Source organism: Zonotrichia leucophrys, chromosome 2, assembly GCF_028769735.1.
Source record: "Zonotrichia leucophrys gambelii isolate GWCS_2022_RI chromosome 2, RI_Zleu_2.0, whole genome shotgun sequence".
NCBI classification, from domain to species: Eukaryota; Metazoa; Chordata; class Aves; order Passeriformes; family Passerellidae; genus Zonotrichia; species Zonotrichia leucophrys.
In genome coordinates this window covers 39,534,644-39,547,339 of record NC_088171.1, presented here as the reverse complement: position 1 = coordinate 39,547,339, position 12,696 = coordinate 39,534,644, and the positions used below count along the sequence as shown (strand labels likewise).

Sequence of the window (12,696 nt, the reverse complement as noted above, 5' to 3'; positions counted from 1 at the left end):
CTTCCTGATTTATTTATGTTTGCAGCATAGGTGGTATTTCCCCGTTAAGAGTTTATCCATTGAAGTTTTCTATTTGACTTTCTAAAGCGGCGGCGACGAGAACGACAGAAATCCGCGAAGTTAAAAAGCCAAATGTGTTAATTGTTAACTGGATATAGACGAGGAAGGCTTGTAGTGGGTGGATTGATCAGGCAGCGTACGAGTAAAAAGGAAAAGGCAAAATTGTCGGCGAGGTGCCGGTAGGAAGGAGGGATCGCACCTGTTCTGGTGAGTGGTAGGAGCCCCATTGCCCCGTCGTCCCCCGAAACCTTGTTTCCCCTCCTGTGATGAGGATGGAGGAAGGCGAAACACAGGTTAAAAATGCTGTAAAAATACCAGGTCTGACCAGGAAGGCAAACGGGACATTTTTTTCTACAGTGTAAGCCGTGTTCCCTTTAGTATTTTAACACAAAATTCGTGCATTCGAACTGAGCCATCTGCTAGTTATAGTAACATATTTAGCGTTTATTTACAAAACTTAGTCTGTCGTAAATGTATGCTTGCATAATTGATAGACTGGATATTTTTATAAAAAATGGTTTGTTTTCCTTTTATAGTTCAGTACTACTTGTGTGTTGAGACAATTTTCTAGATTTTTTGGTTCCTGTTTTCCCTTCTGAATAAACATTTGAGAAGAAAAACCAAAACAACAGAGCAAAGGGTTTGCTCTTTTACAAGAAATTTCTGTAAAAGGTAATTTTCAGGAGATTTTACCATAATCAATGCAGTTGCATTGGTTAGTTGTGTTGCCTCACAGAGAGGCTTGAGTTCTGTCCCTTATTTGAACTCTAAATATCACAGCTATCTGAATGTATGGCCATTTTAAAGTGAAGAACCTGGAGGAAATTACTGGAAAGTTTAGCCCTTCACTTTCTCATAGAACAGCTGTTTAAGATGCAATAACAACAAAAGTTTTGTGAAACTGCATTTGCCTACTTCCTTCCTGACAAGGCTTTTTTTCTTTTCTGCCAACTGGCAAGAAATCACCCTTCATATTAGTCCCAGGACCCTTAAATTAGTCTCAGCCTTCTTCCAGTTTATTTGAATTGGTGACCTTTGGATGAGCTGGTGTGTTCCATTGTTACTTGCTAATGATGGAATAATCTAGTCCTGACGTACCAGTTGTGAAACCGAGGGCGCTGCTGCTGGATGGAAATTCAAATGTCTTATGGCTCCATGGTGGAAAAGGCAGGATTTAGCTGTGGTTTTCATCTGCTTTTAACTCTGTGGCCTCTGATTTCCAGAACTGAAAGGGCTCAAACCAAAGTCTGTTAGAGTTGATGGAAAATCTGCCATTGATTTTTACTGATTTTGGATAAAATCTTGTATGAGTTGGTGTTTAGCATATCGTGGCTACTCTGAATTGTTCAGTCCTTTTGAAATTCTTTGCATATCCAAGTCATTATGTAAAGTCAATTTTTTTGTGTGCTGTCTCTTTCTTTGTGAGAATGTTCTTTTGCTTAGTAGAAAGTGGTGGTGTTTTTGCTCTCTTACATGCTGCAGCATTAATTTTATTCTCTGATCATTTCCTATTACGTGAGTATGACGTGGGCAATTTTGGAAAAATTGAAAGTGCTTTTGCTGAAGGCTACTTACACTGAAGACAGGTTTCTTCAGGTATTTTTCTAAGACCTTGCAGGAGTGGGACATCTTATAAGACATGCTTTCTCTGATGTCCATGTTGTACTTCCCTTGTCCAATATATATCGTTGTTTGCTGTGTTTTGTGATTTGGGTTTTTTCCGTTACAAATGTGAAGAGGAGAAAGTTGTTAGTGATAACAGATACTGGTGTTCTGTGAAGAAGCTTGCAGAATAGCACATACCTGTGTTAGGCATATATCCTCTCCTGGCTTCCCTGTTGTTGATGATGAGCAGGATTTTTCCTCTTGGCTATATGTAAAACCCCAGCCAAGAGAAAGTAGGGAGGAGAAGGACTGCTAAACTTAAATCATGGAAGTTTGTCAGAGTTTGTTGTCTAGTATAGCCTGTCTTGAAATTTGATTCCATTTGGAAGGGAGTCAAGGGATGAAACCTCAAAAAAACCCACCTGATTTGAGGCAGGACGTCCTCCAGCAAGAATCTCATTTGCCACCGGGAGGGTGAGACCAGGAATTTTGGCTCCTTGGAAAAGGAAATTCTGGAGAACATTATCTCTCCACCATCATATTCTGGTTCACTGATTTGGGGTTTGCTTGTTACTTAGAGTAGAAGAAGGCAAAAGAGACATACATGTGAAAGAAGCTCAGGTAAATAGGCTGAGATGAGGGAAGGCAGGTGAAACACAATTACTGGGAACCCTCATGCCTTGGATTTCCTCCTAGGACTTGGAAAGTGCTAATCTTCCCAGCCAAACTAATTTGCTCTTAAATGAGAGATGGCTGTTGTGGCAGGAAGCAGAGCTGTACTGCAAGGTGCAGGGTAGCAGTGCAGAGCTCCATCTTTTCTCCATCTTGTCCTTTTTCCTGTGGGATTTCCAAAACACATGAGAATCTGGCCTCTGGAGGAAAGGTGGAGATAGTGCTGGGGCATTCTTCACCTACCTGCAGGGACTGAGGCAGCACATCCATGTCTTGGGTTTGCAGAGATTATGGCCAGGATCTAAATGTGTGAATTCACTGTCAGAAACGGTCGGAGGATCAATCAGGAAGGATTTTCCTAATAGTTCCACAGTTCATCTTCGTTCCCTTCTTTCCAAATATCAGAAATGGCTATGTGTGTAATACTAGATTCTCTCCTGCATGGCCCCATTTAAGTAAATAAATAAAAGCTGTTTGGTAACTCTTCAGGTGTATGACAGCAGAATTCTGCCAAGTCACCAAGGTGCTTTCCTTCTATCTGCTTAACTGAAGGAATGCCTCTGGGTGGGTGAGGAAGTCTTAGTCCAGGGAACTCCTTGGCTTAATTTATCCCATCAAAAGGGTTAGCAGAATAATTCACATGGCCACTAATGTGGCAGTACTACTGCTGGCATTTTTTAAACTTGTCATTAATGGCGCAGTGGAGAAATAATCTCCCTTCTTAGGGATGAGCTAGGATTTTATGTGTTGTACAGGGATAACTAAACAAACAATGTTTGCATGTGTTATGAGAACCTTCGTCATTAAAATCAAGGGCAGACTATAAATTTCTGTGTAAAGGTTAAACAATTGTATTCCTTTAATTCTGTGTTATTCCATCAGTTGTATGTGGTCCAAGAGGACATTCTGAATAAAGTAATTGAGTCTTGCATAAGTTGTTTCTCTTGTTTAATTCACAACACGTGAATGAGATTGTTTCCACTATTCATCACAACTACTTAATTTAAATATGGTCATGGTAGGGGGACAATGCAAGTAAAAAGACTGGTTGGAAAAGTTGTGTCTGTTGTTAACCTTTTCAGTGTATGGTCACACTGCCAAAGTGCACGTAAGCCTGCAACTAGAGAGGAGTAAATTGAAAGCAAATAAAATGGGTTTTTTTGACATACAAAAGTTAACCTGAGTATTCAATTTTGAATGCCTTTGGTAATAAAAATTCTCATTTTACTCTAACCCGTTTTAGCTTATTAGAAATTAAATATCCTGTGAAACTAGTGAACTAATGAAAGAACAAAGGATTAAACCACAGTTTAAAAAATACTTTGTATCCTCACATGTCTTAAATATAGAGAAGCTGTAATAATTTTTACTGATGCACTAAAATACTCTTATGTCATAATTAGATTATAGGCATGAAAGCTGTGTGATCATTCTAGACTACAGAACTGTTCTGTGTCCTCTGGTGAACCTAACCCAATAAGTTAGGGTTCTGTTTTTCCATTGGAAGAAATAAAAGGACTGATTATCAAGCTGCCTAACAGTAAGGTAGAAAACAGAGCAAGAAGATCAATGTCTCATCAAGTGTATTTAGAGTCAAACCAAGCGTAAGTCTTTCTTCTTCTGGGTGGAGTGAAGTTGGTACATGTAGAACCAAATCACTTGTATGTTTGCATACACAATGATTACTGTTTTATCTCGGGCAGAAGTTCATTCTGCTCACCTGCTAATTTTTTTTTTTCATTTTTGATGTTTAACTGTCTTGGATACTTCATGGGAGTTGGTTGGCATGAACTACATGCCACAGGTACAGCACCAATGTTGCTTGACAGTAAGATGTGCTTTGCAACAGCTGTGGTGTAGGAAAATAAAGGAGCTCTTTGAAGAAAATTAGAAGTATCTGTCAACTACGTAAGTAGTTGGATCCTTGAACAATTGCTCACTAACTGATATCTTAGTGACATGCATATGGATGAACCATTTTCAAAACATTCACAAGAAAAAATATACTTCTGTAGGCAAGAAGAGCTGTTTTCATCACCGTTGCAAGTTGGCTTCCTTGAGTTGTGTGTCATGTTTGCTGTGATTATCTACATCTGTACAAGATTCTTGAACTGTGGTCCTTTTCCTTTCTTACATTTTCATTTGTAGACCTTCACATCTTTCTTCCCCTGACTTGGTTTTGCACCTTGGCCCCCTTTATTATCCTGTTGTCTCCACACCTCCCACTCTTCACTTTGCATTGTTGCTCTTGATTCCACTGTGCCAGCTCTGTGCTCCAGCCCAGCTGCACTTTGGCAGGTGTGGAGTGCTGCTGCTGCTGCTGCTTGGTTTCCTACCAGTGGAAAGAATGACCACTAATAAACTGAAGCTATTTCTTCTTTAGCATTGCTTTTTTCCTCTGACCTTTAGCACAAAATCATTCCTGGTTCATTTGCCTACCTTCTTGCAACTTTTGACAGGTGGGATCGCCTTCATATGACTTTGTTCTGTTTTCTAGCTTTACATTAAAATAGTTTTGTTCCCATGGTTTATTAACTTGTCCCTGGCTCTGTTTTATTTTTAATATTTCATGCATCTTAAAAAAGATGTGGCATGTTTGTGTGCAAGGTGCTTTAAAGTATAATTATGAGCTGTAACATATATGTATAATTCTTAAAATAACTGTGTTCCTCCCTTCAGGAAATTGAAGGGTTTATCTTGAGCCTTATTTTATAAGTTAGGTGTCTTGCTTTCTACACTGCATTTTTTCTCATTAAAAGAAGATAAGGTGAAATGCATTATCCAGTTAGATAAACAGGGAAAGAGTCTGTACAGGGTTGTATCCATGTAATTCCAGAATATACATGAGCATGCACATATGCACTGAAAGAATATTCCCCTGCAGAGTATTTGTGACAAATTTAATTATTAAAGCAAAATAATTACTTCATTAAATATTAAAGTATAATTTTATTTCTAAAAATACAGAGAAAATTGTGTCTGGAACAGAGAGTGCTTCCTGTGCAGTGCTGAACTGCATGTATTTTGTGTTGTGCCCAATTCACTGATGTGACTTACTGAAGTGATTTATTTTATTGAAATTTTCAATGTGACCAGAATAAAACAGCTTGGGCTAGAGGATTTGGATCAGCTATTTAACTGTAGAAGTTGCTGATTATTAAGGTTAAAGAAAGGAGAAGAAATATCATAATTAGGGTTTGATATGCAGCTTTAATTCAGGCCTCTTTGAATATATGCAGGTAAACTAAGCTTTAGAGTCCATGGATGGTATTACTTCTCTTTTCAGGGTGTTTAGCCCTATGTAATAGTTGCCATCCTTGAAACCTCCTCTTGAATTTATTTTAAAACCAGGAAACTTGGGATCAGATCACAGGGAATGCAGTTGGTTATGTAGAATATTGTGGGCGTGTGGTCCTTGCCTGTGCATTACACATGTGTAACAGTAATTTTTCACAGGTTGTAAATTTTAGTTGAAAATCATCTCTGCACCATGAAGGTATCTAACCTGACCACCCAACTTTTTATTTAATTGTTGCAAACTGTTTAGCTCTCTTTATTTCTCCTGCTTCTCCTGTTTCCCCTGTTCCTAGTCCCATGCCTCAGACACTTCACACTTTTCTCCTTTGCCAGAAATGGGAGAGGGATGCTAGAGACATTTCATTTTTTTGAAGAGTCTTATGCATGGAGATAGCATCCTTGACCTTCTTTCCCCTTAGAACATCCTGTCACTTGCTCCAGTTCTGAATCTAGCCAATATTGAGGGCAGCTGCCATGCACCTGGTTCTTTCTTACAGGGTCTTCTTGCCACCAGAAGGGATAAACCAATGACAGGAGCCCCACTTGCCGTTTTGTTGCCCAGAACTCGTGCTTTTGCCTTCTTAACTTTTTGCATTACTGAGTATTGAGTTATTCGAGGATTTTTTTGTCTTCAGTCCCACTGCCATTTGGCATCTCCCTCCCTGGCAGCCCTACTGGGCAGTTCTGCTGGCTGTGCGTGTGAGCACTGCCCCGTGCTGTGAGACTTGGACAAAAATGGTGATAGCCTCCGTCGCCTCCAAAAATGCATGAAGCCTTCTTTCTTGCCGAGTAGGTTGTTGCACAAGATACCATCTTGATGGCAGCTGTCTTCATTTGCATTGAACTCTGGGAGAACCCAGAGACTGCTCTGATAGTCAGGCCTCCCTGGAAGCCTGTGTGCTTTCATCCTCTGCCCAGGGAAGATGAATCTCAGCCGCTGCCACTCTCACGGTAGGATGCGGGGAATGCGCTCGCAGCCATTCTGGCCATGACTTTCCAGTGGGTGGATGGTGGGAGTGTGTTTTGCAAGGCAGAAGGATCTTCTACTGTTATCTCTTCAACAGACCTCATATCAAAGCACTCTCTTAGATTTGGGAAGTGCTTTCTGTGCTTGGAGGTTAGGCATGAATGGGAATAGCATGACCTGGGGTAAGGAAAGTGATGGATTCTGTAATTCCCAAGGGAGGAAGGGCTCTGGTCGAACTATCTCTATAGAGCAGTTCCCTGAGCTAGCCATCCTAATCTCTCCATCCTACTTGCAGTGACATGGGTAAGTCTCCTTGCTTTGGCTCTGCAGTGGCTTCCCTTCAGTGCACTTTCCTTGCATGGAACCATGTACATGGAAAACCATATAGAGTGTGCTCCCTTCTGTTTTCAGATGTCTTAATATCTTCTGAAATACATGATAGCTTTTAAATTCCAGAATCTGGATGAAACATGGGGTTTTTTTCCACATACTACAAGAAATGTTTGTGAAGCACAAATAAACTTGGGCACGCCGCTTTCCCCACTTTCCCTTTTTGACTAGACTATTATCTTCACTGGGACAGCAGGATTCATCCTCGTCGTAAGGTCCTTTCTTTCCAAGTTACTGGTTCTCTTCCAAAGAATAGAATTTAAGTAGCTGAAAGAAAAAGAATTTAACATTTTGCATATAGAAAAAAGCCCAGCTCTAAGCATTTCCTTTGCTACTTCTGCAGAAATAGCATGACTCTTTGTGCAGGTTGCCCAGAGGCATTGTGACATCTCCATCCTTGGGGATACTAAAAAACAGGCGGACATGGTCCAGGGCAACCTGCTGCAGGTGGCCCTGCTTGATTGAGCAGGTGGTGGAATGGACAGTCTTCAGCCTCAGGCATTCCTTGACTGAAACTTTCTGAAAACGTTTTGAAAGAGAATTGCAGTTCTCTTTGATAGAGCTGAGTGAAATACAGAATAATTTAAGGTAGATTCATTCAATGGAAAGTGCAAAGCACACTTTCAAATTAAGCTGGTATACCAGGCTTCCCTATAATAAATTAAAGAGAGTAAAAAAAAAAATGAATTTATACCAAATTTACAGAGCAAATCATATTGCTTCGGTCTACACAAACTACTGAAGCTCCTCTGTAACTTTAAAAGGTGCTCTAAATATATTTTCCATGCACAGATCAGAGTTATGAGCTTACTTAAAACTTAGAAAGAGAATTCATGCTCTCACCTTTCACATAAGAGGCCAATTCTCAGGATCATTGCCTTTGATCCCAAAGAAAGAATCATAGGATTAAAAAGGAGCCAGAACTTGCCTGCTGTTTAGTAGTAATTTTCTGATTATACTTTGCTCATACGAATGTAAATGTAAAGAGCTAAATTTACATAAGCAGACTACTCTGTGAACCTTTGTCCTCCCCTCTCCCTCAAACTTTGCTGTCCAGTTTGGCTCCCAGTGCATTTACAGAAGTCTCTTTCTAGGGTTACTTGTCTCTCTAGCAAGAAACCCAAGTTCTGAAAGCAAGAAAGTGTTGGAATTGCAGCCACCAAACCTGAGCTCAAGGAATCTTCCCTGTGCCATTACTGCTACACCTGCTGACGAGGCAGCCCTGTGGGGACCAGTGTGGACACTGGCTGGCAGCCAGGCATGTACCAGACATCTCTTTACCTTTGCTCATAGATAGAGCTCATCCACAAATGGCAGCTAGAAACTCATGCCTATAATAGAAGTTCACATTGGTTTGACCTGTGTTTTACAATACCAGTGCAGGCTGCCTTTTTCCTGAAAAAAAATAATTTCTCAATATTTTTAACCGTTTATTTCCTCAGCTCAGAGCTAGCAGGAAGGTTGAGCATCAATTTGTGGTGGAGATGGAAAGAAAAGGGGAATTGGATTGCTGACAGGGTATTGCTTGCTGGCTGTGCAAACATAGTGTGCAATAAGACAAAAAGCTTGGACTCCTCTTTGTGAAGTTCAACTCCAAGCCAATTTAACTTGACCTCAGCCTCTTCAAAACGTGTCTGTATAAATATAGCTGTAGTCGGTTTTGATGATCACAAGTCTCTGCAGCTGAATTAATTATTTGATGGTGTGCGAAAGATATGTAAAGGGAGACTTTTGCCACTGAAGCCCAGATCTACAAGATCAGATCTACAGACTGATTTTCTTTTCTAATGTTTTCTTGCTAAGTGCTTCCTTATACATCATGCCTAATCTTGTCAATATTTCTTTAGGTCTTGCTCCTTTAAATAGCTTTGGATGGGTGGAACATCCTGTACTTTTTCGAAGATCTCCTGGAGTCAGTGAAAGCTGTTTGTGTGAACATGGTCAGCTGAAAGAAGCAAAGGCATTGTGAGCCCTGCACAGTCTTAGGACGGTCTGTGTTTGGGACATGACGGTAGCATGGCATTACTCTGTTTGATTTGGAGGGTAATCTAATCTAAAAGCGCTTGAAACAGTTTGCAAATTAGGACTATGGAAACATCAGTTTGGGTTTTCTCTCCTTTAAGAGAAGAAATACTTAAACTCAGAAAGAGCATTAGGCAGGAAGAATTTGAGACATTCAACCTGGCAGATGTTGCAAGGCATGTGATAGAATAGGACTGAGCTTTTACCTATTGCTGTGTGAAGTTAAAATCTGCAATCTCTGTTAGGAGCTCCAGATTTCACAACACTTGGGTGATGGTGTAACAGGAAGAAGGGTGTGGGCAAAACTACAGAGCTACATATGAGTAATTCAAGACCTCACCTGTTTTCCCATGTGGAGAGCAGGACAAAGTGGGGAAAGCAGATGGACAGATCAGAAGTTAGAGTTTAATCGCTTAACTTTTGTTGAGCTTATCTGTATTGAGGATAATCTTCAGGGATTCGTGTTTGCTGCATGCTTTTTGCATTTTTTTGGTGGATACATTTTGAGTCAGAAAAAATGATGTCTGGTGTCACACCTTTTATATTCTGTCTCAGCATAGCAAATCTGAGCTACTAAGTTATAGCCAGCAGATGCCAGCAGTCTTTGTGGTACTATACTGTCAGTTTACTTGGAATTGTGTTTTCTGCAGTGATGTTCCCAGTGGTGAACAAGTTACCTTTTTAATAATATCAAAGGGGTGGAATTACTGCCTCACTTCCACGTGAAAAAGTCTCAGTGAATATTACAGGCAGATTATGACCTTAAGTAGTGCCCAGAAGTGAAAGGTCAGAAAGAAAAAGCAATGATCCCAGCAATGATTTTTTAAATTGGGTCAGCATTACATGTGTTAAATAGATGCATGTCTTCCTGCAATGTTTGAAATCGGGATCAGGACTCCAAAATGAAACTTAATGAGATTGTCTTCAGTGGCTATTATGGCTGGAGAATCGAGAAAGGCAAAAATAAAGGTAGGTGATACAAGCTTGCTGTTTTCCAAAGCTCAACAGTTTTCTGAGCAAAATTATCTGCTTACAGGGTGTTTTTAAGATGGAAGTAATTTTATCTACAGTGCTAAATTTGGAATCAGTATACCCAGCCATCTGCATCTGTGTATATGGCAAGTCTAATATCTTGATTTGGGGATTAAATTTATACCATGCTCTTATGTATTTTTTTTCTGACCCTTACCGTAGGCTTTGGTTTTGTTCTATTTTTTCTTTTTCTCTTATAATGTGGAATCTTATTGTTGAATATTGTTGCATTTCATATTTACTGATATCTTTATGAAAAACTTGGTGGAAGTTTGTGAAAACTCAAGGCTCCTTATACTCTTATATGTTAGTTAGCCAGTGGTATTGATACTGAATGCAATTAATGCTCTTCTCTTTGTAATCCAAGCTAATGTCCTCTAATCAACATTATGTAATTCAACAAATAGAGCAAAACCTACTGAATTAAGATACTGCTCTGTCCTATTATCTCTGGATGTGCAGCATAGCACGTATTTTTGTATCTTCTGAACATTTTGTAGATCAGCAGCTGAATTTCTGGGAGCAAACACATTGTATTTTTGAGTTAATGAATTTCACTTTCGTTCAGCACTTATGTTCAAGTTATGTTTCTGCTGAATTACACATTGTTAATTAAGAATAATTTTGTCTCTTTGGTTAACAGAAGAAATTGGGGCATTATTAGGGTGTTGGCCATGCTGTTTCCACAACAGGTTAGCTGCTTTGATCTGGCTGTGTTGACAGTAAAATTGGGTCTTCTGCTTGGACGTGTAGAAGTATGTGTTTGTTAGACTGTTATCAAATTGGAGGAAATTACTAGAATCAGTAAAGTGAAGACAGGCACAGTAATGAAAATTAAGCAATACAGGGTCACTCAGAACACTGTCACTTTGCTGATGTAATTTGTGGCTGTAAACAGAGGTCATGATGTCATGCTACAGCTATCCCAGCTCTTCTCAGTTTTGTACCATTTTCCTGTAGCTCACACAAGCCCAGTCCTAGAACACTGCATTCCCTTTCGTGTACTGCTCCTTATTTAGTCTTCTCTTCCTAACCAGAAGAGATTAGGCAGCAAAGAATTCAGGCAAGATTTTGAAAAATAATAGAGTGTGAAACAAGAATTAAACTAGAAAAGACTGCAAATATGTGTATATATATATATATAGATACACACACACATATATACACACCCTGTCTGTATACATCCATTAGTGACCTTGTATTTACTGAAAGAATTGGTGAAAGGTTACTGCAAAAAATGAGGGGTTAAAAAATTTTAACAAGGCAATTTACTTCCTAGACTTTGGTCCATGTGTGATGATATTACCACCCTGGAGTGGTCGATAGGAATTAAGCTGTGTAAAGCACCAGCAGCTGTGAATTACAGAATGATAAAACTTTGGTAGAATGAGGAGTAGGCACCTACTGAAGTCCCCTCTTCCATGATCATTTTTGGTATTAGTGATATGTCCTGGTTTTGAACACTAAATGCCTTTGACCTAATTTAACTCTAGTGTAACAGCATTGGAAATATGAGACATTTCCATCATGGAAAGGAGGAAGGAAAATACATTGAAGTATTTCCTTATTTAAGTGTAATATTTTTCCTCAGTTAAACATATGCAATAATATAAAGCAAGATACAGCAAAAAATAGGATTCAGTGGTATTTGCCTAAAGTAAGCACATGCAATCTTATAAGCACTGTGTGACATTTTAGATTTTATTTAATTTTCCCTTTAAGCTTCAGACTGGAAGTTAAAGTGCCCTAAAGGAGTCTTTATTCTAGCTGAAGTGCTCTGATTGTGCTGATCTTTTCTTCCTTTTCCTTCTCTTTTTGGTAGTATTTTAAGGTTTGTGGCTTGTCAGGGAAGAAGTGCCATCTCTCTTATTAGGAGCATTGGCAGCTAAAGCTACTCCGTGCCTCTTCAGTGATCTTAACAATCACCACTCAGCCAGAAAAGGAGGAGGACCTTGCAGAATTGCAGGTTATCTGCGACCCTAATTCAGAAGTGTGTCTGTAATTTAGAAAAGTTGCAGGGCAGGTTGTGGGATCCATGCTGTGGTTGGCCATCTCACTGGCTGTTTGGTTCTTCTCAAAAGAAACACCGTTCAAAACGTTACGACAGCTTTCGTGAAACTTGTGATTTAAAATCACGAGTTACATTTAATTTAACACAAGTTTAATTTAATTTAAATAAAAAAATCTGAACTGTGACTAACTATATGGCGATTGTAGGTCGGTCAAAGCACGAGAGATTACATTTCAAGACCAATGCTAGGAGAAGTAGACAGGGAAGAAAGTGGGGAAAAGCTACCATGTCAGAATTACCGGCTTTTTTTCCTCTAGTTGCTTGGTATTCCAGCTGGGCAGCACTCCCCAAAATGGGGTGGTCATACCTGGGTTTGAGCAGAGGTGTCATGGTAGAACTTCAGTGCTTTTCAGTGCAAAGAAATCCAATGGGACTCCTTTCATCCTCGTGAATTTTTCAAATATGTCCTGACATCCCTAATTTCAGAATGTAGCGCGTCAAATGAAGAGCATTAGTCCTAACATTTGGACAACACCCATTTCAACTGGATTTTTTCTAACAAGTGTGCACAAAGAAAACAGGTTAGGTGCTTGGTGTTTCCTACATTCATGTAATTCCTCGTTGTTCTTAAATTTTTTTA

At 39.5% G+C, this 12,696-nt stretch overlaps 1 protein-coding gene across 7 annotated transcripts in view; it reads left to right on the top strand.

The window, feature by feature from the left end:
- THRB (thyroid hormone receptor beta) overlaps window positions 1-12,696 on the top strand; it is a 169,301-nt gene that overhangs the window by 13,133 nt on the left and 143,472 nt on the right. The window lies entirely within an intron of this gene.